This window comes from Marmota monax, unplaced genomic scaffold (assembly GCF_021218885.2).
Source record: "Marmota monax isolate L192 unplaced genomic scaffold, Marmota_monax_Labrador192_F-V1.1 WCK01_AAM20220418_F8-fsc00009, whole genome shotgun sequence".
Classification (NCBI taxonomy): Eukaryota; Metazoa; Chordata; class Mammalia; order Rodentia; family Sciuridae; genus Marmota; species Marmota monax.
The window spans coordinates 15,631,527-15,655,114 of record NW_026694710.1 but is presented as its reverse complement, the minus strand read 5'-3'; the positions used below and the strand labels follow the sequence as shown (position 1 = coordinate 15,655,114).

The 23,588-nt window shown below is 35.8% G+C and overlaps 1 long non-coding RNA gene across 1 annotated transcript in view; it reads left to right on the top strand.

Annotated features, from left to right (window-relative positions):
• LOC124078795 (uncharacterized) overlaps positions 1 to 22,963 on the top strand; it is a 91,609-nt gene extending 68,646 nt beyond the window's left edge. The window contains exon 3 of the long non-coding RNA XR_006847056.1: positions 22,857 to 22,963. This is a non-coding gene — a long non-coding RNA (uncharacterized LOC124078795). The remainder of the gene's footprint in view (positions 1 to 22,856) is intronic.
• The last annotated feature ends 625 nt before the right edge of the window (positions 22,964 to 23,588 follow it).

Genomic DNA, 23,588 nt, shown 5'->3' with positions numbered 1-23,588 from the left:
TCATGTGTTAAAAGTTTGGTACCCAATCCAGCAATGTCCAGAGATGAGGATTTGGGAAGTGACAGGATCATGAGGGCTCTGACCTCATTAGTGGAGTAATTTCATAGCTGATGACATTATTGGGAAGTGGTGCAATGGTAGATGGTAGGCCTAGATTGGAGGAAGTAGGTCACTAGGGTATGCCCTGGTAAGTTTTTGTTGCCCCTGTCTCTTTCTCCCTCAGTTTCTGCTTGCAGCAGCCCTGAGATGAGCAGCTAATGGTTCACCAGGCCCTTCCGCCATGATGCTCTGCTTCACCACAGGCCACTAGCAGTGGAGTCAGCCAGCCATAGACAGAAACCTCTGAAACCATGAGCCAAAATCAATCTACTCCTTTAAGTTGTTTTTCTCAGGTATTTGACACAATAGCATGAAGCTAACTCACCTGCATAATATAAGAATAAAACAGAGGAAACAAGAGGAGAAACTAAAACATCCAAGTGTGCTTCTTTCTAATTTCTCTGATGCTCCCCAATTGCCATCCCTCCACCCCATGTTGACCTGTCAGTGTCACACAGTCATTAAAGTGCACCAGTGACGGTGTAAATTTATAATTGGTGTAATCCTTATTGCTGACATGTCAATATTTAACTTGCATTAACCTTTCCTTTGAGGCTGACAAATTGTGCATCTGTGGCTTGTTCAGTCTCATTTTTCATGTCATTGCCTTGCAGAACATACTGATTTATAACATCACTGTGCGATGGGTGCAGACTCCTCTATGTCTTGAAGAAGTGTTTCAACCCACTTAGGTTATCTGTTGGTTTATTTATTTCCAGTTTTACCTACCAGCTATTTTTAAAGCCTTCTGTGAATTTACCTCCCAGAGGCCCATATTTGGAGGACGAATGGAAAGGTAGCTCTGTCAGGAATCATTAACAGGCTGCTGCCAAGGAGCCTACACGCTCTTCTGGCCTGTTGTACACACATCAGCCTTCAACTGTGTGTGCATGCTGTCACTAAGAATTTGTTGATAGAAAATGAAGACTGGTGAAGGAAAATTAGGACAGAATAGTGTGTGGGAAGCAAAGTGACATTCTTGTCAGTTTTTTCCTCGTCTCCATGAACAGAGCTTCCAGAGTTATAGTTTCCTTAGGACACAGATAGCTGAGACTTAATCTCAATGACTTCTTTGTCTTTTCTTTTCCTTTTTAAAAAATTTAGAATCTCTCCTTTTTCTACACCAAACCTTTGGATACAAAATGTAAGCACATGTCCAAAAGTTTCATTTGAAATTCTTAGACCAGAATGTTATGGATTTAGAACTAAAGGAGGCTTAGGAGAGCAGTCATCCTATAAGTGTGCAGAGTTTGTTTCCAAGATGGGGTTGTGTCATGATCAAAAAGCATGACCTGCAAGCAATCATCTTGTCTCAGTTTCACAGCACTGTACAAACTCGAAACTACTCTCTACATAAGTCAACGGACTGTTTTAGAGCAGTAGAATTATCCAACCTCCCAGCAACATGTAAATTTAAATAATGTTATCTAAAACAAAGAATGGGAGCCATCCAGACCATTTATATAGGGGTGGTACAGTTATTTTAATTTACACTTTATAAAATGTTTGAGGAAAATCCAAAGGAACTGATTGCTTTAAAAATTTCATCTCACTCCGGCAATTGATTATTCACACATGTGCTATTAAAATATAGCATTCATTGGTCCATTTCCCAGATCTTAGATTAAAGTCAAACATATTTAGAATGTCTTAGATGATTTATGGAAATTTAAAAAAGAGTTAACAGGTGTATTTGAATATTACTGCATCTAATTCATCACTAATATTAGGCTGTGTCATGGTCCTAAAAATGAATGTGATATTTTCAATTACTGATTAAAATGTTTATTTTATGCTTCTGAATTTTTAACCAATGTATATTACATAAGTAAAACTAATAAGTTTTAAGATGCAAAATACAAAGATTAAGCTGTGGCAATGCAAAGTCTTTGTTGCTAATTATATTTACAGTTAGGTCTTATTTTATCGTACTGAGTCACAATAAATTTGTTGATCAAAACAAGATAGCCATTCCAAGGAAACAAACCCACAACAAATCATGGCTATATTATGTGGACCCCCCCCCCCAGTCATGAAATTTCATCTTCAAACTCTTAATGCTAGTTTCCATATGACCCATTATAAAAAATAATCAGAAAAGTTTGGCTGAAGCAAAGATTATGTTTCAAAACCCAAGTCACCAATATCCCCTTTATCTCACTAAGTTCTTCCATAAAAGTATTGGATCATGCAGAGTTTTGAGAACTTTAAATTGCCTTCAACTCTCAATTTACACATGAGAAAATCAGTGCTGAAGAATATCAAGTGAGTTACTCAATATCATTCTTAACAAACAGAGCCAGAAAGAGCAATCATATCTGCTCATTTTAAAATTCAGTTTCGCTTCCATTAGAACAGGTCAGGAGACTTCCATGTTGTTACAAGTTTATGTATTCAACCCAATATTTAGCATGCATGTGTTATATGTTAGACATCATTTTCCAGGTGGTGATATAAATATTTTCAATTTAAAAATCCCTACCTTTATATAGTTTGTATTTTAGTTGAAAATACAAGCAACGGATACACTTTATATTACGAGGTCAGTGGCATGGAAATCATTCCAGATGTATTTGAGCCTGTTTAAAAGCCATTCAATGACTTGAAGTGAGTGAATGACAGGTTGTGACTTTCGTTTTGAAAAGAATTATTTTTCCTAGAGCATGAAGGATGAACTGCATACAGGGAGACAAAACGAAGCATGTGTATGTACTGACCAAGAATAATGCCAGTTATTTATTTCTATACACCTTCTCAAAGTCCTCTACATCATTAATTTAATTTCTACAAATATTCCAAAAGACAGAGAAGTCATGTGGTATTAATGCTGTTTAACAGACTGGAAGCTAAGTGAGTAAAGAAGAAGTCAAGTTCTCTTATTTTCAAGGCTAGGACTTCACAATACAATGATGACTATTTCTCTCTGATGGATGGGGAGGGTAGACCAGACAGGGCAAAGGGATAAGTGTCCACTTTGAAGGAAAAGCAAGGAGAAGGTTTGTAATTTATCAATACTTAACTAGTATATGTTTTATATCAAGCACCAAGTTAGGACCCTAAAAATAGGTAAGAAGTCAATTTCTGCCCTGACAGTCTACTCCAGGATATAATAAGAACCATCATTTTTTAAAATTCTTAACTAAGCACTTAGTGTATGCTAAAAAATTTAGAAGTAGCATGTTATTTAGTCCTCCTAATATTCATATGTGATGAGTACAGACATAATCAACATTTTAAAGATGATAAATTGAAGAAGAGAAAAAAATGAGCAACTTATACAAAATCACTCAGTATGCTCTGTATGCAGTTTGTGAGTTTTGTGGTTCAAGCTCAAGTTTAACAACAGAGACTATTCCCCTTTTCTCTGTGCACTTTGACTCTTTCAATATTCTATATGTTTTTATGCTTCTTGCTTTCCTCCTACATTCTTTTATACCTGTGCTCATTTTTTGTTTATGTTGCCTTGTGAATTTTGGGTTCTCATTGAATGAGTTGGTGGAAACAGGAAATTCCATAGACTTGAGTTAAAGTAGGCAAATAGGATACAGAACACTGCATGATGCAGAATCATTGTCAAAAATAAAATTTCTGACACACATAAATACAATGTTCATAACACTGACCCCACCCAACCCATTAACTTTCCCTGAATTTCAGAGGAAATCCCTGTCTTATAATCTCTAGTTTGTGTTTCTCCAAATTTAAAAGTAATGTCAACTTCTCAGGTCTCTAGTTTTACCATAAACACACACTCAGTTATTTCTAATTTCAAATGGCAAAAAATTTATATATTATCAGGACAAAATAAATTAACAGACTTAGTCAATGGTTCCATAACTCAAAGTGTACTTCTTCCCTGATAACCTGGATAAAGTGCTATATGGTTCATTTAGGTTTATTTAGGAGACATGTATTTAAGAGTGTTCACCCTAAGTCTGAGTATGGCATTAGAGGCCATATTCCACTCTCCTGTTGTATTGTTGGTATGGTTTGGATATGAGGTGATTCCCCAAATCTCCTGTGTTAATGTAGGAACATTCATAGATAAATGATTGTATTGTGAGAGCTACAACCTCATGAGTTAATCACAGTTTTAACACACTGTGTGGTAACTGTAGGCAGGTGGGAGAGGCTGGAGGATGGGGTCACTGGGGCAGACCCTGGAAGGGTTCCTCTTCCCCACAGCCATTCCTTTTCCCCTCTCTGCTCTCTCTGCATCTTGGATGACACGAGCAGAGCAGTACTCCTCCAAAATGCCCTAATGCTGTGATGTCCTACCTCTCCTTGGGCCCAGAGCAGTGGAGTCTTCCTACCAAGGACTCAACCTCTGGAACCATGAGGCAAAACAAACTTTTTGTCCTGTGAGCTGCTCTTATTGGATATTTTGTTCACAGTGACATAAAGCTGACTGACACAAGTATGAGTGGATCCACAGACAATAAGTAAGAAACAATGTGGCTGTAATTTAATAAAATTTCATTAACAAGATCAAGTAGATAATGATTTGCCAACTTCTGGTGTAGGTGAATCTGCTAGCTTATCTGCCAGGTGTGTTTAATATTACACTTTGCTTAACTTTCAGCATAATATAATAAAGAAGGCATTTGTATTGTCTTCTTAGTTATACATGAGCACGCACATACACACACACACACAAGCAAGCGTGCATGCGCGCGCATACACACACACACACACACACAACTTAGCTTCAGAGTAATGAAGTGATTTATTTCCTCAGAAGTCGTAGTTTGCTCTTGAGCCAGCTTCAAGCCTCGCTGTGTGACCACCAAGAGAAAGCTTAAACTATTCAGTTATTTCTAATTTCAAATGGCAAAAAATTTATATCCTGGTTTCTTGTCCAGAGTTGATTGACAATCTTAACCCAGAGAAAACAGAGCTAGCTGAAGGAAAGGAGCAATGAAACAGAAAGCATTTATGTGGAGAAGAACAGCCCATAGACAGGATGGCAAGGATTAGTAGTATGATTGCCAAAATTATTTATACAATTCTCTAGACACTATACTAAAATTATTAGCCTTGTAACTAGCTAAGCATAAAATCTTAGTTAAAATGAAAATTTTCCACATTTTTCTTCATCTATAGAGAAGGCCAGTATAAAGTTGATAGACTTCCTTGTGCAAAACATAGCTCAAAAAGCTGAGAGTAGAGCAGGGACTAACTAGGCTGCTGTACTCAGAAAATGTCCTTTTTAATGAGAGGAGAAAAGCAATAAAATATGCACAAAATACACATTGTGTCCCATGGTGTCATGTCCTAGGAAGAAATTAAATCAAAGTTAAATGTGATGGAGAGTGAAGATGCTATTTTACATAGGATGGCCAGAGAAATCCTATCTCAAAAGTAGCAATATGAAGAAATCTGTGTTGTAGGATTGAGGAGATGGGAGATTTTCATATCTTCTGGATATATAATAAAATGAAGCACAAGAGAATAAATGGATTCAAATAAAAAGTGATATTTCTTAAGCAATCATGGAAGGGAAACAAGAAACATGAGAATGCAGATCTTTTTCTCCAATCACATGCGGCTACTCCTAGGCACATGATAGGGGAGGGGATGTAGGTTTTAACTAGAGTTAGAGCCTCATCATGTAGGTTAGAGAGGAGAGAAAACATAGTTAAGGATCTACACAAGAGATTGCTCTTAGTAGTGAATTAAGAGACCAGGTAAGGGGTAAGTCAAGATATAAGGGTTATAAAGGATAATAAGAAAATACATGGCCGTGGGAGACTTTTCCTTTTGTACTCTGTGAGGCCTTTTATCTTTCTCAATCTCAATAGAATTTCAGACTCTATAAGTATTGATCAGACAGATCTTATCTCTTTTTCTTTTTGTAACAGAATATTTTGCAAGAACTCTTCAAATTTCAGTATAAAAATTATCACTTTTCCAAGTCAATCAATCTTTTCACTGTCTGGGACAGGGGATGTGGCATAGTGGTAGACTGCCTAAAAAATCTTTCACTGTCCAAGAGGGTAGTCTTTGGTAATTTGTCTAAATTTAAATTTTAATTAATTAAAATTAAACAGATTAAAATTAACTTCATCAGTCCCACTAATCACATTTGAAGTGCCCACTCACTACTGTATTGACAGGGAAAATTAAAAAAAAATCATCACCAAAAATTCTATTGAATGATGCTATTCTGGAGTTTGCTTGGAACCATTTCAATGCTCAGTACTTCTGGCACAAAGAGGAAATACAGTTCTGTACCATAACCCTTTTGGTCAGTTGTGCCATAGATAAGAGTCATCTGGAATAACCATGGTGTGCTGCAATTGCCCAGATACTGTATGTTTATCCACAGTTATTGCTGCAATTACTGTACCACATAATAAGAGTTTGTGAGAAGTAATTTATTAGAAAAAGGTGAGGCAAAAGATATGTTTGATTAAAGCAGTCATTCCCCATATGTTCTCCCTTGTCAGAGATTCTAGCTATTTGGGGTATGGGAAGGGTTTCTGATGCAAACCTCTAGCCCTTGACATAGCTGTGTACTGGCTAACCCTCTAGTTGAATCCCTAATAGGGCTCAAAATGGGGACTAATATGCAGACGGGGAAACCAATGAGTCTTTGATAACCATGAAGTTAGCAATTTGCTTCCAGCTTTACTTGTTTGGGAGGAAAACAGATGAGGAAATAAGCAATCAGTTTCTCATGAATGAAGGGGAGGTCAGTTAAACATCTGCTGTATTCTAATTGCACAGCACAATTTTTGGAGGAGATTGCTAAGGCTATAACCAGAATGTCATAACAACTGATTTTCCAGCCTCAGTGAATGGTGCTGTCATTTGATAGAATTTGTTTCTGTGTCATTTAAGAATATACAAAAGCATATACTACAAGAGAAGGGAAGGAAATGAAGATACAGGGAGAAGAAAATAATATTTTGTATTCTTTATCTGTGTCAAATCTATGTGAGATGGTTGAATTCTATCGAGTCACTTAATCTTTACATAAATTATTTGATGGGTGTTTTGTTTTCATTTTGGTTTTGGAGATGAATGTCCTTGGAAACATTAACATCCAATAACCTGTTCCTATTGTCAGAATTAATGATGGTTGGAGGGTGAAGTCTTCCTGACTTCAAGAAACTGTCATCATATATAACAAACAGAGGTACTTATTACTTACTGCATTTCCTGAGACAGTGAACACTTTAGTCAGGTTGCCTCATTCAGTCAGGTTAACAGATCCACCATGCTGGATGTCACAAAATGTAGTAGGGATGGAGATGTATAGAGAACTGCCAGTAAGGGAAGAAGGAAGGGTATATTAAACATCTACTCCAAGTCATGATTATTCACTGTAAAAATGTATTTTTTGAGATTCCATTCAATGTCACAAGATAGATATTTTCAGATAATATTTTGAAAAGTTAGGAATTCACCTGTCAGATAGTTTGGGTGAAATATGCAAAATTATTCTCAATGACTACCTGCCACTTTGTACAGAATGGTTCTAGAAGATATATTAACTTTACCAATGTCAACTATTACAGTTGTTAAAAATTTTCTTATTATTCATATACAATTTGGGCATAGTCTTTTTTTCCTCTTGCCAGTATTATTAAAATTTTGCTAACTTTGTTGTTCTTTTCAAGAAAACAACCTTTAGTTTTACCGATTTTTGTCTTTTACTTTTCATCTATTTTAACTTTAATCTTTATAATTTCCATTTTTCTGATTGTTTTAGGTTTTATTTGCTCTTATATTCTAGCAGCTTGAGGTAGAAGTTTAGGTTATTATTTGAGGTTTATTTTCTTTTTAATGTAGGCATTTATAATTACAATTTTCCCTCTGGACACTATATTAGTTGTGCTGCACACATTTAAGTAGATGGTGTTTTCATTTCACTTCAGCTCAAGTATTTCCTATTACTATTTGATATTTCTTCTTTGAACCAATGATGGTTTAATTCTGACTGTTGCTTAAATTTTATATTTTTCTGATTTTCAAAAATTTATTATTATTAGCTTCTAATTTTATCTTATTGCAGTGAAAACTCAAGTAAAATATTCCAAAAAAAAAAGAGAGGCAAAATATTCCACAACTTATTTTTAAATCTAGTGAGAACTTGATATTAAAATATACAAAGATTTCACAAGAAAACTACAGCCATGTCTTTATTAATATAAATACAAATATTCTTGGTAAACTAGCAGACCAAACACAGCAACATATAAAAAGTACAATATACCATGATGATGAAGTACGACTTATACCATGAATTCAAACTTGGTATAACACTGGAAAAGTCAATCAGGATAATATACTATGTTAAGTGAACCACAGAAAAACACAATGTGATCATCTAAATAGATGCAGAAAAGTCAATTTGCAAAATCTATTATCCCTTCCTAATAAAAACTGAAAATTACAAACTACTATAGAAGTAAATTAAAGGAGATCTAAGTAAGTGGAAAGATAGTCCATGTTCATGGTATAGAAGACATAATATTGTTAACATGGTAATAATTTACAAATTGGTCTTCTGATTTTAAGCAATCTGAAATAAAATCTCAAAGATCTCTTTTCTGTAGAAATTGATAAGTTAAACCTGAAATTTAATGGTGATACAAGGGACCCAAGTTTGCAAAATAATCTGAGAGAATAAAGTTGGAAGGATCAGAATTCTTAATCTCAATTTTTACTAAAAATCTAGAGAAAATGAAACAATATAGCAATGGTGTAGGATAAAAGAAGTACTTACACTGAAGGTCAATTGAGTTTTGACTAGGGTGCCAAGATCATTCAATGAAGAAAGGGGAGTCTTTCCAAAAAGTGTTACTGAGACCTGTAACAATTGGATTGTGTAAATAAAAAGTATGAAAGCAAGAAAAAAGAAATTAGACCCTAAGCTCACATTAATTATAAAGTCAGTGGAAATTAATAATACAACCTAATGCAAAAGATAAACCTATAAATCTTTTGAAAGAAAATATAGAAGTAAACTTTGTGATGATACAGGGTTTGAAAGTATGACATCAGAATCAAAAGAAAAAAAAAGTAAATCAAAGTTTGTCAAAATTAAGAATTTTAGAGATTCAAAGGATAATAGGAAAGTTAAAGAAACCCCTTAGAATAGTATTAAGTGTTTGTATACAGTATATTAAATGTTTCTAATATCCTATATGTGTAAAGAACTATTACTATTTCACAAACACTCAATTTAAAAACGGATGAAGAATTTGTATATATATATTTATTCAAAGAAGATATAAAATTGCCAAAAAGATTATGAAAAGATCCTCAACCTTACCAATCATTAGAAACATTCAAATAAAATTGACAATGTAAAATCATTTCCACTCACTAGGCTAACTTTTGGAAACCTCATCCTGCTAATGGTGATATAAAATTGTCCAGCTGCTTTGATAAAAAGTTTGCTATTTCTTCTAAAACTTTTTTGGAGTTAACATGACTGAGATATCCTACTTCCAATTGTATACTCAAAAAATTGAAAACATATGCCAGTAAAATATGCAGATATGATGGCATTATTCACAATAACTAAAAATGGAAACAACTTACATGTGCATCCATCAGCTCGTTAGTAGAAAAGAAAAATGTCACATGTACATACAAAGGAATATTATTTTTAAAATTTATTTATTTACTTTAATTAAGTATATATGACAGTAGTGGAATATTATTTAGTGATAAGAAGAAATGAAATACTAATACATATTGTAATAGTTATAAACCTTGAAAACATACGCTACATGAAAGAAGTCAGATGGAACAGACCTTTGTTATATTGCAAAATATACAAAATATGCCAGAATAGGTGAATCTGAAGCAGAACGATGTAGAATGGTAGTTATAAAAAGCTTTGGGGGAGAAGGAATGAGGACTGACTACTAAAGTGTACCATATTTCTTTCAAAATGTTGAAAGCATTTTAAAATACTTTCAAAAAAGACAGCAAAAACTGTACAACCCTATGAATATACTAATAACCATGGAATTATAAAAGAAAAATAATGTTATGTGAGTTATGTTCTAATAGAGCTACAATTAAAAAAAAAAAAAGATTGGGCCCATACTTTATTGTCAAGGGAGACTTTCCTGGCAAATATATACTGTATCTTCCTGGAAGAAGCAGTTCATAATACTCTCTTTTTGTACAGTTTCCCTTTAATATTCCACAATAATACTCTCACTTCTGTAGGATAAAAATTTAGAATTTTATTGCACCTACCAAAGTGTAAATGATTAGTTGTTCTTACGTTCTTTGGTCCTTCTGAAGGCCAGAGAGTTTCTCTCGTTTATGCCTATCCTGGGATACAGGTTTGGTGTATTGAATAAGTAAATGCAGCCAAGTACTGCAGGAAAGGTAATAAGACATGTAACAAGAGACATCTAATATTCACCACATATGTGGACCTACGATGAAGCATGGAAAATCCCAGCAAGGTTGACTGCTGATCTGTATTGAAAATTCAGGTGAACAATGACAAATAAAATAAAAAATTAAAAGGCATCAAAGGAAAATGTCTAGGGAGAATAGGAGAAAGTCAAAAAAAGGGAAATGTTTGGGGCTTTTGCATCGGAAGGAATGCAGAGCCGCTTGGGATCAGTCATACCCCACAAGAACAATATAGTCTGCCGCCAGAAGAGCTTGTTATCTTCTGCTGGTGTGACCCACTGAAGTTGCTGGATTTCAGGCAAACCCATCATTTTCAACCCAGGTGCCCCACCCTTCCTGACAAAGTGGGTGGCAAATTGTAAAAGAAACAAATGGCTCACTTATGCAATGAGATACTTTACCCCCCAAATGTTCTCAGTGATCAAAATTTCTTCAGTGAATCAACCTGGCCCTTCCCTTGCTCATTAGAAGTGGGATGTAGATATGTCAACAAACATTTCCAGAGTTTCTGGAAGCAATCAGCGGGAACGTTGCAGGAGACATGACTGTTTCTTTACTTGAAGAATCATGCAAAACAAAAGCTGATAAGCTGAATTCCATGACAACAGAGAGGAGGCAGAAAGACAATTGTCATAAACTCATCTTGCTATTTATCTGTGGCAGCTGTGTGCACAGAGGTTCATCAGTAAGCTCTATCCTGGAGTAGGTTTCAGATAATGTGGTTGTAGACTTAAGTCAGTGCAACACTTAGAGAATGCTTGAACCATCAGATATTTACACCACGTCTAAATAACATGGTCCTAAACACTTAAAGCTTACAGGAAGGTAGTTTTCCATGAGAGAATTTTGTTGACTTTGAAATTTGCATCCCAAACTCCTTTCACTTGTGTTTATCCCTGTATTTTCTAGTCACTTTGCTCAAGGTTTGGAGACTCCCACATCCCCACCCCCATCAGCTCTTTCTTCCACTCAGTCTCGGTTTTTCACTCTCCACAGTCCATTCAATCCTCCTAATATCTACAAGGATTGGTATGGTTTTGAGCTCTATGCTATTTCCAGAAGAAAAGGAAAGAGGCTTTGGATGCAGAAGTTGGAAGAAAGTGAAGGCCTTCTAGCATCTCACAGTAGCCTGGCTTCTGGGTGGAAAAGTCTAGGATGCCATTTAATGTTTTTTATGATGAATGCCAGTTAATGACCAGCCTGAATTTTCCCCTCTATCATGCTCAAAGAAGATCTTTATGTGATACAGAGGATTGAACCCAGTGCCTCATATGTGCTAGGCAAGAAGTCTACCACTGAGCTACAGCCTCTGCCCACCAAACTACAATTTTAAACAAAGCAAAAATCATATCTTAAAAGCAATAAATTTATCCTTTTCTCCAATGCTGAACATAAAAAACCCACATGTAACTATGTGTGTGTGTGTGTGTGTGTGTGTATATATATATATATATATATATATATATATATATATATATTTAAATATGTATAAATGAGTTTATATGCACAACACACACACTTGTGTATAAACATAAGTGTATATGTATGCATATATACACATTTATTCATATATATATATAGATAGATAGATAGATAGATAGATATAGATAGATAGCCTGTTTAGGTTCTACAATTTTCCAGTGAAATATCAATGAACAGAACAATAGGACAGTAGTATATGTACACACATATATGCATATTCAATACTATGTATACATGTGTACATATGTATACATGCGCATATGATAAAATGCTATATAATTTTTTTAGAACTTACATATAATGCAAAATCACTTTAAATTCCAAGAGAAGCTTAAGCACTTGGAGATCTTTTCAAAGGAGTTGTATATGGAACACATTAGTGAATTATTTTCAAATATTCAAAATTCTGTTGTACATCAGCTATAATGAGAATTTGGGGATATTTGCATTTATTCCCAAGGTACTGCCTCAGTTTTCAAGGGTGTCTGATGTTTGGAGCTCAGGGGTGTTGCAGGAAGAGAGGGCAGTGTTAAAAGTCCCAACAGAAGCAGGCCTGTTTGACATTAAGGAATCAAGTTAGGTTTGCATTTGAATTGTTCTGCTTTATCCTGGAGCCTTGGGAATGAGAAATATTTTAGGGTACTCTTATGTTCTCTCTGCTGGGGTTGCAGACAATCGTTGAATCAGAGCTACAGGGCTCCAGCTGTCTCAAAGTAAATTTGATTAATTTTACGTATTATTAGATAAATTAGATCATATTTTTATGGGTTACTTCTGGGTTATTATATCATTTGGTAAATTTGAACCCAATCAACTTGGAAACCTATTCAAATCCCTCTTATTCTACTTCATATTGGAGTTCAGACGCCACTAAGTGAAACTAGATGCTGAAAATGATAATTTCTTCTTTCTTTATGGAACTAATGTTTCCTTATGCCCTGTAAGTCCCATTTTAAATGAATTTCATGCTCATTTTAAACAATGGCCATGAATACATATGCTTGAATGATAAAGCACATTGCATAACAATTTTAAACTATTAGGTAACTCATATTTATTATTTTAGAGAAGATCCAAGAAACTTGTTGATATACTTCCCCATCCTGAACAGCGACAAAGTTAAACTTGAACAATTTATAAATTTCCTGCATTATCAATGAGTACCCTGTATTTACTAAGCATGACCAGCCATTGGAATCCACAAAATCCACTTTTGAGTTTACAGTAACAAAGGTATTTGCTGCATGTAATATGTAACACACACATACACAAATTCCAACAGATGTCTTACTCAGAATGCTTGGTAATGATGTCATTTTTATCAAAAGTCAACCTAAATTGGTTTGGAAACACACACACACACACACTGTCCATCAATTAAAATATTAAAAGAAGACAAATCTGAAAATACTAGTTTCATGACTTAGCTTTTAGGAAGGCAGCAGTGTCCCTGACCCTCCACCCCCATAGAGGTACATGCTGTGTTTGTCCTTCTGTGCAGACTTTCTCCCTTTAAGACTGGGCTTTTCCACAGTTGTACACATTCCCATCCATAAATACCCCCTGGCACCATACACACATTTTTTATTCACACAAAAAGAAAGAACTTTGGTCCAACTTCTCCATTTGGAAAAAGTATGGGTGGCTTCCTGATTGACCTCTCATGAGTTCTGTGCCCTCCCTAGACCAGAGCCTGAAGCTAGCTTGCCAACTGTGTATAAGAGGATGGAAACTCCTGTGGGGAGATTTTCAGAATATGAAAAGGAAGAAGGGTGCATTTTTCAAAAGAAGAGAGAGAAAGGAATATAAGATCAATGGGGGAAAATTTCTGTGTTTGGAGTTATCTTAGTTTGAGCCTTCTAGTCTAGGAAATTAATTTCGTGAAATAACTGTTTGGGGCCTATCTGTCTCCTCAGCAAAAACTTAGAAATTTAATAATCTTATAATTTCCTTTTTATTCTTTAAATATGAGACAGTCAGTTTCCAAGTAAGGGAGATTGCACAGATTTATTTTTTAAACTGCTTTTTTTATTGTCTCTTTTTAGTTATACATAATAGTAGAATTCATTTTGATATAATTGTACAAGAATAAAATGTATCTTATTCTAGTTAGGACCCCATTGTTATGGACATACATGATGGTGGTCTTCATTGTGGTATATTCATATAAGTACATAAGAAACTAGGTTTGAATTCATTCTGCTGTCTTCTCTTTTCTTATCACAATCTCTTCCCTTCATTCTCCTTTATGCACAGATCTTATAGCTGCATTCAGGATCATTTTCAGAAAACCCAGGTAGGGTTTACGACCAAAATTAATTTCCAGCATAAACACCAAAATTCTTCACATAAGTGCTACCCTTATTATATAGTAATAAGTCTTCAGGTAAAACACTACAAACAAATGATACTTGTGAAGCTATCATGTCAATTAAATCTTAAGATTATATAAAACAAACCAAACTTAAGAAGATCAAAATTCTTTGGTTTAAGTTTTATTGATGGAAAATACCTAAGAATTGCTTCCAACTCATTGCAGAGGTCAGCTGTTTCTGATTTATAATTGATATCTAGTCCCACTGATGGTAGATGCCTGAGAGTAATAGAGAGCTACTGCTGTAACATACAGAGTTGGCCAACACTACTGCATTACCAGAGTACACATTCCATTAATATTTTATGCCATAAATAAAAATTAATTCAAAGCTGTTTAGACTTAAGCATATGAACTGAAACTGTTAATCCCCTAGAAGAACACAAAGGGGAAAGGGTCTTGACTTTGTTCTTAGCAACACTATCTCTTGGATATGACACCAGGAACACAGGCAAAAGAAGAATAATAGACAAGTGGGACCACAGCAAACTTAAACTTCCTGCACAGAAAAGAGAATGACCAGCAAACTGGAGAGATAGCCTGCTGAATGGCAGGAAATGTCTGCAAGCCATGTCTGATGGAGGCAATTATCAAAGTACACAAGGGAGCTAGTTTCACTGATCAGGGGACCAAGCTTCTCAAGGTGCTCCTTCTTTCCTTTAACACACTTTATTTTTTGGAGCACTTATAGGTTTACTGCAAAACTGAGTGGACGATAAAAATTTCCCATAAACTCTTCTCTCAACCCATGTGGAACACTCTCCATTATCAACATCCCTCACCACAGCAGAACCTTTATTTCAGTGGATGGATCTGTTTTTACTTGTCATTACAACTCAGATTCCAAGGTTATTGTGCATACTATGGGTTTTGAGAGTGTAAAATGATAGGCCTACACGTCATTGTGTCAAAGCCCTACACCCTCCGTGTTTTCCCCGTTCATCCTTCCTACTCCACTAACCGCTAGAAACCACTGATCCTTTTACATCGTCTATAGTTTAGCCTTTCCCAAAATGTGATATCATTAGACTCTTTTATTATATCACCTTTTCAGATTGGCTTTTTTTTTTTTTTTTACTTATTAAAGGCATTTCAGTGTTCTCTCTTTTTGTGTTGGTAGCTCTGTGCTTGTTAGTGTTGATTGACATGCTGTTGGATGTAGCGTAGTGCATGAATCTGTTCACCTACTGAAGGGTATTTTGGTGACTCTCAGGTTTCAGAAGTTGAAAAATGCTTCATGGCCATTCACAGTCAGGTTTCTGTGTAGACATAAGCTTTTAAGTCTTTTGGAACAAAGAAGCATAGCCTTTTTGTTTCATTTCTAAACTATCTCAAATGCATCATAGTTTTTAATAGTGAAAACTGTTGAACAGAGTTGAATCTCCCCCACCTCTGCTTATATATTTTTTAAACTTTCAACCAGTTGACAAGACAGAAATTGGTATCCCAAGGAATGTTCAGTTGACTTTTTCATTCTACATTAAAAATAGCATCTCCTAAAGAGATGTTAAGTGAGGGGGTTAGATAAGGGAGATGTGCTACCTCAAACCTTATGCACTTATTCCTGTGCATATACCCACACAGTGGAATTTCTTGGCCATGACTCTGTGTAACCACATAAAAATATTCTTTCAGCCAAGCCAGACTTACAACTTCCTTTTTAAATTATCCATTTCTCTTGATCTCTACTTCGATTTGGTCCCTGAACTGGGAGCTCATTTTTTTGATGTTGTTGTTCTGGAAATCTTGTCCCTATCTCTGACATCTTTGAGGATTTCTGCTGCTGAGCAACACACAGTAGAAACTTTGGATCAGAATACTGGAGAATTAGGAGAGGTCAAGGACTGGTCTGGGCTATGGGTTACAACTTGTTGTTTCCTTCTTGTTAATCTAGACTTTTATAAGTCCAGTAACAACAATTTTTTTTTTTTTTTTGTAGAGAAGGGTTACTGTCTTGCTAACATTTGTTAATGCTTAATATTAAAAGTATATCTGTCTCCTTTCCAAACATGAATTTCACTATGAAGGTGGTTTCTAACCTCTTTTTTATTCTGGGAATTAGCTTTCATTTTTCTTCACTACAAGTGTAATCGAAAAATACATGTCATCACAGTTAATATGGAAAATGCATAGAATGTGTTGACATCATGTGTTGTTTTAGTGTTTGACATTACAATTGATATCAAAACTGTATAGTCTGAAAGTGTTGTTTTCATATAACATAAAGTGATTCCGCAACCTCAGTGTCAATAGTCAGGTCCTGTTTAGTGGAAAACAGTGTCAAAAAGAAGCATGGCACATGCCTATAATCCCAGTGGCTCCAGAGTCTGAGGCAGGAGGATTGCAAGTTCAAAACCCGCCTCAGCAAAAGCAAGGCACTAAGCAACTCAGTGAGACCCTTTCTCTAACTAAAATATAAAATAGAGCTGGGGATGTTGCTCAATGGTTAGTGCCCCTCAGTTCAATCCCCAGTCCCCCCCTCATCCACCCCCCCCCCAACAACAACAACAAAAAAAGCAAAGCAGAAAGAAGGGTGACAGCTGCCATTTTCCAATCATTTTTGTCTACTGGGATCCTAAGTCTCTGGGCCTCACCTACTCTTTCTCTTCCCAGTGAGCAACTTCAGTGCTGAGCTATTTTATCTCACCCTGCCTTTTGCCTGGTTTGCTTCCTTTCCCGGACAGGCTGTCTCCATCCCCTCTGTCCTCTGCTTAATTGCTAAGACCTTGTCATCTTTTATGGATGAGCCTTAGGACAATGTTTGGTGAGCAGATTTTCCTGTCCATTTCCATGCTACCTTTACCTTTGAAGAATTTACTCTCATTCCCCTGGGCCACAACTCCAGGGATCTGTGTTCATGTGGAGTCCTCTGAGCGGATCCTCTGGGAGGTAGTCTTCCCCCTGCTTTGTGTTCCTCAGGAGACCTATTTCACTGTGCAGGTCTGGAGGCCAGGGCCTGTACCTTGAAATAGAAAGTTCAATGGTCTGTAGTGAAGCCATAAAAAAATAAAATAAAATGAGAGACAGAAAGAGGGAGAGAGAGAGAGAGAGAGAGAGAGAGAGAAAATTCAGGAATCTGCCTTTATTCTGGAAGTGTGTTCTTGTATATCCGATGATAAATTGTTCCATGGTTTATGAAAATGCAGTGGTAATTGGATTTTCTTACTGTGTTTGGCAGAATCGAAAGTTGGCAACCAAATTAGAGTTTTCAAGTTAAAGTAAATAAATATGTACTGCTCTATAAAACCCACAAGACTGCTGTAGCAGCACCTGTCCACATTTATTACAAGTGTTTCTTTATATTGATAGATTCCAGACCTTGGGACGGTAGGGGTGGTGCCTTATTGATCTGGACACTGGGACTTCGTACAGCAGATACTTAATGAATATTCTCTGCAGAATGGATGGAGAGAAGCTTGGTAATAAAATGGCAAGCAAAGTAATAGAAACATTTAATTTTAGTCTTCCTAATTTTAAGAAACACAAAAGGGTGCTTTCCTCCCAAAAATAGAACACGTGAAGAAGCAGTATTTTTCCATAAAAAGCAATTTTAGTCTTTCTCTCCAGCTTGTAACAGCCTACCCATATAGGTATATAATAAAAAGAAAGTGATGGTTTATGATATACTGCCGAGTTGATCATGCATGTGATCATGACAGTCATATAAAAATAATTTTCAATAGAGTAGTAGTAATACCAGCATTCACTCACATGGTATTTATGAAATATACCAAATGTTTCAAAGGTCTTGCCTCATTTGATCCTCAGAAAACTCAGTGAATTAAGTCTTACATCCACTTCCCAGATGGAAGGATTGGAAAACTTCCTTTCCAAAGTGGTAGAATGGAAATTTACAATAATCTCGAACCTTAGCCCTGTTGGCTTTGTCTGTTTGTCTTGTTTCCCCAGAGCAGTCGCATACCAAGCAGGAGTGGAATGAAGGGGAGAAGGAGCCTCCTCTCTTCCACTCCCTCTTGCGTATATGACCTCTTCCCCGCATGAAGAGGAAGACTTTGTCACTGACATTGTTTAGATTTGTCAGTGTATGGTAATAATAACAGGAAGATTGGATTAGAGGAGTTTTATTTTGTGTTTTTAAATTCTCTGTGGATAGTGCATGAGTCTCTTCTTCCTTCACCCTGGGGCATCTCTCTGCCTTATAATCTGTGCACCCCTTGCTGGTCAGGTGAAGCCAAGAGTCAAGGAAAATCACTCCGAGTCTCTAATATTTGTTTTGCTCCTTTGTTACTGTTTTGTTCAAGAATTTATTTATTGGTTACATCACAGTGTAATGCAGGTCTTCAAAGGCCTCATTTCAATATCAGGAACCTGAGGTTTTTACCCTCTGGCTCTGTAGCCTTCCGTTTCCCATCTCTCTCTGGAGTCTGTGGATAGTGGATTACAGCACAAAGGTTCCTGTAAAAGATTTCAGGGGTCAGGGTTGGGAGTGGCATCCATCATTTGTGCTCAGGAACTTGGGCACCCATCACCACACAGAAGGTTGAGTAATATAGACTGTATCTCCACATCTTATTTCCAGACTCTATTTACTCCTTGACTAAGTTGATAAATAAGCAGTTTACAGGCCATGATAGATGACTATTAATCATACATTTGACACAAAAATTTGGAAGCCCCTACTAAAATAAAAGGACTATTTACTAGCAACCAAACTTAAAATATTAACTCACTTGAATTCTCATAATCATAAAAAGTCAATTTTTTAATATTTTAGAGTTTGTAAATCATTTTCACATCAATTTTCTTGTCCTAGATTAGCCATCACTCTATGGGTTTTCAAGAGTCATTTCTCTCTCCCATTTTATACATGAAACATTGACACTCAGGGAGGTTGATGGTGTATCCTTCCCCAGTAGTAAGTAACAAGTCCTGTCAATACAACACTTTTTAAGGAAGAAGTGTGTTTGACACTCCTAGTTAACCAACCAATAGTCATTCACCATTATTTTTGTTAAAATAATTCAATTTCATTCAGATTTGTGGAAAGTTTAATTATATGACATAGTTCATGGCACTAATACCTAAGTAGGACAGTTAGAGATGATTTTGCCTTCTCCTTCTTTTCCATGATGAATGAGGATTGCCCAGAACTGCAAACCTGTTTCCTTGAAGGGATCATGCATATATGAACACATAAATATGAAAAGTGTAAAGATGTGGTACATAGATACATATAGTTTATATATAGTGCATATGTATGTCTATGAATCTGTGTGTATGTATGTCTGTATATAAACATACATACATATATAGCTATGTATGTTTTCGACAAAAGAAACTTATTCTCTCACAGTTCTTCAGGCTAGGAGTTCAAAATCAAAGTATTGCCAGTGCTGTGCACCGTCTGAAAGTTCTAGAAGAAAAGTCAAACTTGGACTCTAAAATTTCTGGTTGTTCCTGACATTTCTCAGCTAGTCTGTGTGACTACAGTCTTTTCTATCATCTTGACAGGGTCTTCTTTCTGTTTTTCTCTTCTGTTTCTTATAAAGATGTTTATCATTGGATTTATGACCCCCTATGTAATTTGAGATGATCATATCTCCAAATTCTTTAACTTTATTTTATATTTGCAAGACACCTTTGCCAAACAAAATCATGTTTATGGGTTCTAGGAATTTGGATGTGGACATCTTTTGAAGGCTGCCATTCAACACATATTCTACACCATGCCTATAGTATTAGCTTCCTATTGCTGATATAACAAATTATCATAAACTGAGTGACTTATGACCACAAATATTTACTACCTTAGAGTTCTGGAGCTCAAAAGTCTGAAGTCAGATATCTTTTGTGTTGTGTTCCTTCTGGAAGTTTCAAGGAGAATCTATTCCTTGGCCTTTTCATCTTCTAGAGGGTGCCAATATTTGTTGGTCCAGTGTCCTCTCCTGGCCCTATTCCAACCTCCTGTTTTTATCATGATCTCTTCTACTATTAACCACCTTCCTCTTATTAGTGCCTTGATGTTTTATTGAGATCAAATCTATATCCCAGGGTCATCTCCCCATCTTAATACCCCCTTGACTTAATCATATTTACCAAATCCCCTTTTCTCTTTAATGGAGCATAGCCACATGTTTTGAGGATTAAGATACAGACATATTTGGAGAGCCACTGTTCAGTCTATCACACCTACTGGCCCCGCAACCACCCCCAAAAAAGGAAATACAATGTGTACTTCAAGATCTGGTCCATTGTTTTAAGTACTAGACTAGACCTAGTAAGTGCACATTGGGACATGAGGTGAATAACTAATGTTTTGTGGGCCAGAGATCATATGGAAGTACTCTCCAAAACTCAAAATAGAGCCTGACCAAGGACTTTGAAGGCTCTGGATCCTTGCCTCTGGTATCTGGCCCCTTGTGCTCACAAAACAATGGATTTTAATTTGCTATCCTCTCCCTTGTGGGGAGCTTAAAGCACTCTACAAGCATTTGGCTTATTAATCTTCATAAGATCTCTGAACACCCCTGTGAAGTTATCAAAGGGCAAAGGAAAGGGCAGCAATAATTATCCTCATTTCACAGACAGGGGAGTTTATGACAGCAAAGTGGCTCAATTAAGGTCCCTAATGAGTTGTACAGAAAGAAAGGAAGAGGACCTTGTTCTCTGGCAGAGCTATCCATCCACAAGCCTTTCTACCACTATTTTTCTTTTATAACTTTCTGTCAAGGAATTTCTTCAAAATATGACCTGGGCATTTTGGCAGTGAGTTGGCAGCAGCAGACGTGTAGGCTGCACTGATGTTTGCATGTTTTCTTATATCCAGAGCCACTACTTTCGATGAACAGCTTTCAAGCTACACATCCCAACGTGAGGCCAGAATGAGCCAAGTCCTAAAGAAGCAGAAATTGAAATAAAAAACAGACTAGGTAGAGCTCAATTTCTTCATGTGGAAATTATTCACTGATATTGTAAATTTTCAGAGGGTCAAATAGGGCTTTTTGCAATCTGAAGTGTGCAATGGGCAAGCAATACAAGGAATTTATTATATTCACTCAACTGTTAGGTACTCTCTGGGAAATATGCATATGCTCCTTACGTTATGTCAGCCTAAAGGTTAGCTAGTCTTTAGCAGCCCTGTGCGGAGAGAAATTCTTGGAGTTCATTCTTCCTGTGATAGTAGAAGGAAGCTTCTCCACTCATATTCCGGCACCAGACATGGAACATTCTTGAATTAAATTTCTGCATCTCTCTCCTCCTTTTATTCCAACTCCTCCTTTGTGCTTTAATACCACCTTTTAGAATTTGCATCAGAGAAATTCACTAAACAGGGTAAAAATCTAAAAAATGCAACATGATACATGAAGAGCCAGGGCCATGTAAGCATCAGACTTTGTCCCTCTTGACACCCCCCATGCCTGCAGGTGACCCTTTGGAAATCTGGCCTACTTCATCCCTCCAGTCTCATGTTTCCAGTAACGTTAAAATGCACGTGATTTTCCAAGCATGGCATGCGTTTTCTCATTTTATATCTTCTGTATGAGATGTGTTTTTCCTTACGTATTCTCCTTTCCTACTTAAATTCTCCTCTTGACTTTGAGCCATTCTTCAGGTCCCAGTTTGCATATTATGTCTTTATATAAGTCTTCTTTCTTTCCATGATACTGGGTTTTTTATCCCTACAGTGTGATTTACAGCATCCAATTGGTGTTCCAAATTTATTTGCTAAACAAATGCTAAGTTCAATGTTTCAATATTTTTTAGTTAGTGATTATAAAGAAAATTCTAAAATCAAATAAAAAAGGCAATTTATTATATAATGTACACTTATAACATTTTGCCCTGAAATCTTATTTCTAGAAAATTTTCTTAAGGAAATGAAATTTGGAAAATAAAACTTTGACAAGAAGGTATTCAGGGCAGCATTATTTATAAACATAAAACTTTAGAAGTAATATTAACATTCAAATATAGTACTAAGAATTATTATGAATAAAATTTTATTAATTCATTAAAATTCTTTCCATGAACAATTTCTAATAACAAGCGGATATTAGCAATGCAGTGCTAAACATAGAAGGTAGGTTAAAAACACCTAATGAAAATTTAAATATGAAAGAAATTAAATAAACAGAAACTTGTAATAAGAAAGAATGGGAAGAGAATGAAAGACACAAAAAGGCCTTGGGTAGTAAAGTTATGGGTTATTATTTGCCATCTAAAATCTTTAGTATATTCTAAAATTATGACAAGCAGGCTTTAAAATTAACTTCACTAAAATATTACCCTTTAGAAAGAATAGTCCTATATTACTAAGTGCTGGGCATATGTAAAAAATAAAAATCCCCAACAAACAAGTAGTAACACTAGATTGTACTTTAAAATGCATCAATTAACTAAGTTAATAAAAATTAATGCCTTTTATCTCTGCTCCTGGCAGAACTTACCTATTTTTTGTGCAGTTTATCTGGCAGTAGATATACAAGTAACATACTTCAGAAAACTCTCTTAACATGCTCTTGGTGAACATCTGCTTTTTCCTGTCCAGCTTTGCTTTCATGTTCTGTGGAGACTGGATCCTGACTTTTCTTTGGAAACCACCTGTGCAATGTTTTCAGGCTCTGGAGTTTGAGTGAGATGGGCATCTGATTCAGGTCAGTTAAACATTTTATTTCATTCCAATCAATAGGAATTGATGCAGAGATAGGAATAAAGCCAGGCCAGGTCAACATCAACAATTCTTAGGGTTTTGCTGGAAACTTTTAAGAAAAGAATGCACATTTTCCTAAGGATCACCAATAATAACAACTATGAAGTTCTTGGCTCCATTTACATCTTAGAGAACTTGAAACAATACCTTTTCTGGTTTTGTTTAAGGTATTTTAAGTTTTGAAAGGAAAACTGCTGTTTCCTTTGTCAAAGGACAAATTACAACAATTTAGTTAAAAGTTCTCAGTTGGGGGCTGGGGTTGTATAGCTTAGAGGTAGAGCACTCGCCTAGTATGCATGAGGCACTGGGTCCAATCCTCAGCACCACATAAACATAAAATAAAGGTATTTTAAAAAGTTCTTAGTTAGCTTTACTTTTATTTTTGAGACTGGACAATACTTGATTCTATATAATAGAGCAAGTTCTTCAATGAGCTGAACAGTAGATATTATAGAAAGAAATAAGCTGAAGAAAGCAGAAATGAGAAATTAAAGTAAACTGGTCATTTAAAATTTACTTTCCTTGTAAAGATAAAATAATAGAAAATATAATTGATGGGTTTAACATCAG